Raw genomic sequence first — 5,807 nt, 5'->3', positions numbered from 1 at the left:
GAGAGCCTCATCTTGTAGGCTTTGGAATCTCTTCAAGGGTGAGACTCGATAATCCCCCCCGTTGCTACCGTCTTCTAGATTGTATCTTGGCTTGGATTGCGTGTTCGCGGTAGGAAATTTTTTGTTTTCTATGCAACGAATCCCTAAAGTGGTATCAGAGCCGTGTCTATGCATAGATGGTTGCACGAGTAGAACACAATGGTTTTGTGGGCGTTGATACTCTCGTTGTCTTTAGTTTGAGTACTTTGCATCTTTGTGGCATAGTGGGATGAAGCGGCTCGGACTAACTTTACATGACCGCATTCATGAGACTTGTTCCTCGTTCGACATGCAACTTGTATTGCATAAGAGGCTTTGCGGGTGTCTGTCTCTCCTACTATAGTGAAGATTCAATTTACTCTTCTATTGACAACATTAGTATCAACGTTGTGGTTCATGTTCGTAGGTAGATTAGATCTCTCTCGAAAACCCTAAACCACGTAAAATATGCAAACCAAATTAGAGACGTCTAACTTGTTTTTGCAGGGTTTGGTGATGTGATATGGCCATAATGTGATGATGAATATGTATGAGATGATCATTATTGTATTGTGGCAACCGGCAGGAGCCTTATGGTTGTCTTTAAATTTCATGTTGAGTAGTATTTCAAAGTAGTTGTAATAGTTGCTACATGAGGCGAACAACCATGAAGACGGCGCCATTGACCTTGGCGCTACGCTGACGATGATGGAGATCATGCCCGAAGATGATGGAGATCATGTCCGTGCTTTGGAGATGAAGATCAAAGGCGCAAAGACAAAAGGGCCATATCATATCACATATGAACTGCATGTGATGTTAATCCTTTTATGCATCTTATTTTGCTTAGATCGCGACGGTAGCATTATAAGATGATCCCTCACTAAAATCTCAAGATAATAAAGTGTTCATCCTTAGTAGCACCGTTGCCAAGACTTGTCGTTTCGAAGCATCTCGTGATGATCGGGTGTGATAGAATCAACAAGTGCATACAACGGGTGCAAGACAGTTTTGCACATGCGGATACTAAGGTGGCCTTGACGAGCCTAGCATGTACAGACATGGTCTCGGAACACGTGATACCGAAAGGTAGAGCATGAATCATATGGTTGATATGACGAACATTTTGAGTGTTCGCCATTGAAATCACACCTTGTCTCATGATGATCGGACTTAGGTGCGGTGGATTTGGTTCGTGTGATCACTAAGACAATGCGAGGGATATTGTTTTGAGTGGGAGTTCACCTAGATTTTCTAATTATTTTGAATTAAAATTTGAACTCAATTTGTCATAAACTTAGTATAAACTAGCAGGGTGACCCGCGCATTTGCGCGGCTAGTATTTGACACAAACATTTAATTTATAGCATGTACGTTTGACCATTATTTTATATAAATTCTTATTTTTGATAAAATTAAATGTGGTAATACATTATAGTAGTTTACTTGTGTATAGGGAACTACAAAAATAATATTGACACGAAAAATTACGTGCCTCGTGTTTTCCGGAAATATAAATATTGTGACAAACCATACTATTTTATTTCTACAATTATATAGCAAACTTTTGTCAATCATGCTAGTAATTGTTTGAATTGTCTCCACTGCAAGAACTAAAGTGTGCGCTCATCGCTATCATTGTTACATAATCACTTCCTTTGTTTAACTCAAATGATGATCATAAAATTTATGATTCTAGCTTGCAACTATATATTAACAGGTATTAATGAAAAAATATGTTTCATCTTGATCAATATCTAATTTTATAAAATAAGAAAATCATGATGATCATTAGTTCAGTCGAGTAACAGAACCACACAAAAAAATATACATGCGTGCGAGTTAAATCACCTGGTTTGCAGCCTGGTCATTGTGGGCAGCCAGGTCGGCCATTCATGGGCGACATCTAAATATCTTCATTCATATTGATCATCGGAGCCATCATATGTCATAGCTTCCGCCATGGAGTACAACTTGATACATGGCACCATGGCTAACATCGTAAATCATGCTTGTAGGATGAAGCTACAAAGACAAAGTGACTCGAGTTTAATACAGTAGCTCCTTGACCAATGACTCGATCTGGCGCCTCAGCGTCCATCAGTTGGACCCAGAGCAAAGCAATTATTAATAGAAACAGATCATTGAGGCAAACTAATTAATACAGTTAGCCAACCTTTGTCCATTTGCTTTTTCCATTGGCTTCACCGACGTCTTCGGCCGAGCGAGCAGCCGTAATAATATCTCTTGCATGTCAGTAGATATATATGCGCTCCTTTTAGCTGCCTGTAGCGAGCTGGCAGAATACACATCATACGGTGTATTGTACAGAAATAGTTGGAGCACTCAAAAGAAAACTGAAGCTCACGTGTAATTACCTTGGTTTGGGATGTCCGGCTGTGTGTTCATGACGTAGATCTTAATTCAATCGATCGCTCTAGCGCCATGCCTCCTTTCATTTTGTATTGCCGAGAGAGCGAGCTGGGAAATTTCTAAACCTATATGTTGTATTTAAATAAGAGATGCAGCAATTGGAGAAAATTAAATCTAATATTTATTTAAGAAAGTAGATGCAATACTCCAAGGAAATTAAATCTCAGTTTTTTTTTACCTGGCATTTGGGCTGCTCGGTTCGGTGTTTGCCTGAAGCAAGTCTTAGTAGGATTGATCGAACCATCCATTATGACTGCCTGCATGGTGTATATTGTATGCATGAGATTGAAAACCACAACTTTGACTGCATGATGTCTGGGAGAACTTGGGGCGGCGGCAGCATATCTGAGGATACCCTAGACGATCAGAATACGACAGCCGCAGTAGCATGCATACGGAGACTGCAACCTGGGGGATCGGAATAGATGGCCGCGACAGCATGCGTACGCGCGCGAGAAAACGCTAGGATACATCCGCGGCGGCAAATTGCGTCACTGTGCGTTGGCTAACTTCTTTTGATTTTGTTGTCTATCCTGCAAGCCGCCATTGATCTAGGTATGGTCTGGACTCTGGAGCGATCTAGGTATGACTCCAGTCCAGGATGCGGCGGCCACGACGTCAAGAAAGGAGAAGGTAACGGTGTGAGAGGATACTATAATTATTTTAATGGCAGCGGTGGGTAATTTTTATTTTTTTCTTTAAATCTGAGCCTTTCTTTTTCAAGTGTTAAATCTGAGCCGTTATTTGTCTTGTGTTTTAATTATATAATAGATTTTTGCAAATATATGTTGTAGAGATGGCGTCCCCAATCAATTTTAACCAGTTCCTAGAGAAAGAGAAGCTTAAGAGCAACAGTAGCAACTTCACCGACTGGTTCCGTCATGTGAGGATCTTCCTCTCTGGCGGAAATCTGCAATATGTGCTTGATGCACCGCTAGGTGACCCTCCTGCAGAAACTGAAACCGATGAAGTAAAGAATGTTTAAGCGACTCGGAAAACTCGGTACTCTCAAGTTCAGTGTGCCCTCCTGTGCAGTCTGGAAGCCGATCTTCAAAAACGTTTTGAGCACCACGATCCTCATGAGTTGGTCAATGAGCTGAAAGCTATATTTGAAACTCATGCGGCCGTGGAATGCTATGAAGCATCGAAACACTTCTTCAGCTGCATGATGGAAGAAGGCAGCTCCGTTAGTGAGCACATGCTCGGCATGACCGGGCATGCGAAGAAACTCAGTGACTTGGGAATAGTGATTCCTAATTGACTAGGGATTAATCGTGTCCTTCAATCACTGCCACCAAGTTACAAGAACTTTGTGATGAACTACAATATGCAGAACATGAACAAGGAGTTACCTGAACTCTTTGGCATGCTAAAAGCTGCTGAAATTGAGATCAAGAAAGAGCACCAAGTGTTGATGGTCAACAAGACCACCAGTTTCAAGAAACAGGGCAAGTCTAAGGGAAAATTCAAGAAGGGTGGCAAGAAAGCTGCCACGCCTCCTGTGAAACCTAAGAACGGCCCTAAGCCTGATGCTGAGTGCTATTACTGCAAGGAGAAGGGACACCGGAAGCGTAATTGCTCCAAGTATCCGGCTGATCCGAAGAGTGGCCTTGTCAAGAAGAAGAAAGAAGGTATATCCGATATACATGTTATAGATGTTTATCTCACCGGTTCTCGTTCTAGTACCTGGGTATTTGATACTGGTTCGGTTGCTCATATTTGTAACTCGAAACAGGAACTAAAGAATAAACGAAGACTACTGAAAGATGAAGTGACGATGCGCGTTGGAAACGGATCCAAAGTCGATGTGATCGCTGTCGGCACACTTCCTCTACATCTACCTTCGGGATTAGTTTTAAGCCTAAATAATTGTTATTTTGTACCCGCGTTGAGCATGAACATTATATCTGGATCTTGTTTAATGCAAGACGGTTATTCATTCAAGAATGAGAATAATGGTTGTTCTATTTTTATGAATAATATCTTTTATGGTCGAGCACCTGAAAAGAATGGCTTATTTCTGTTAGATCTCGATAGTAGTGATACGCATATACATAACATTGATGCTAAGCGAATTAAATTGAATGATAATTCTACTTATATGTGGCACTCGCTGCCTTGGTCATATTGGAGTGAAACGCATGAAGAAACTCCATACCGATGGATTACTTGAATCACTTGACTTTGAGTCACTTGATAGATGCGAAGCATGTCTAATGGGAAAAATGACTAAGACTCCATTTTCTGGTATGATGGAGCGAGCTACTGACTTATTGGAAATCATACATACCGATGTGTGCGGACCAATGAGCGTAGCATCGCGCGGTGGTTATCGTTATGTTCTAACCTTCACAGATGATCTGAGTAGATATGGGTATATCTATTTCATGAAACATAAATCCGAAACTTTCGAGAAGTTTAAGGAATTCCAAAGTGAAGTAGAAAATCAACGTAACAAGAAGATTAAATTTCTACGATCTGATCGTGGAGGTGAATATCTGAGTTATGAGTTTGGCATGCATTTAAAGAAATGCGGAATACTTTCACAATTGACACCGCCGGGAACACCACAGCGAAACGGTGTGTCCGAACGTCGTAATCGAACTCTCTTAGATATGGTTCGTTCTATGATGTCTCTTACTGATTTGCCGTTATCATTTTGGAGTTATGCATTAGAGACAGCCGCATTCACTTTAAATAGAGCACCATCAAAATCCGTAGAACACTACAAGAAAAGTTCTGATAGACAACGTCTCAAAATCGTCCGCTAAGGGGTATTTTTCGTCGCCTATGGGCCTAACCCGACGATATGGGTTCTGTTGTCGAAACTGCGTCAGGCAAAGTCCTACCACATATTTTTCGGTCCGTCGCGCTTGGGTGCCCTTCCGCCACGGAAAATCGGACCGTTGCAGAAGTGTTTCCGGGAGCCCGTTGACTGCTGACGTCATGCAAACTGCCACGTGGCAGACGCCGTTAACTGGCGGTTAACGGCGTTAACCGCTGAAACCCCGTGGTAGATGGTAGACCCACACGAGGCCTGCCACGTCTTAAGCGGGCCGGCCCATTAAGTTTGCGGGCCGGGCCAGCTGACTTAGTTTGACCGGTCAACTATATAGCTGGGCTGGTCCATTAGTTACGTGGGCCGGGCCTAACCTCTAAGGTTGACTGGTCAAAAGATTAATGGGCCGGCCCACTAAGCATGTGGGCCGGGCCGAATGCACTCGTTTGACCGGTCAACAGGCAAAGGGCCGGCCCACAAAACATGTGGGACCCACTTTCATGTTATCGGGCCGGCCCATTTACCATGTGGGGTCCACCTTAAAGCAAGTGGGCCGGCCCAAGAAGTTATTGGGCCG

At 42.6% G+C, this 5,807-nt stretch overlaps 1 long non-coding RNA gene across 1 annotated transcript; it reads right to left on the bottom strand.

Annotated features, from left to right (window-relative positions):
• Positions 1 to 2,084: 2,084 nt before the first annotated feature.
• Positions 2,085 to 2,643, bottom strand: LOC139832978 (uncharacterized). The gene is made up of 3 exons (XR_011747888.1): positions 2,630 to 2,643; positions 2,397 to 2,516; positions 2,085 to 2,314 (listed from the first exon to the last, which is right to left on the bottom strand). It is a non-coding gene; the product is annotated as an uncharacterized lncRNA (long non-coding RNA).
• Positions 2,644 to 5,807: the final 3,164 nt, after the last annotated feature.

This window comes from Lolium perenne, chromosome 7 (genome assembly GCF_019359855.2).
Source record: "Lolium perenne isolate Kyuss_39 chromosome 7, Kyuss_2.0, whole genome shotgun sequence".
Classification (NCBI taxonomy): domain Eukaryota; kingdom Viridiplantae; phylum Streptophyta; class Magnoliopsida; order Poales; family Poaceae; genus Lolium; species Lolium perenne.
This window is presented reverse-complemented; position numbering and strand designations above follow the sequence as displayed.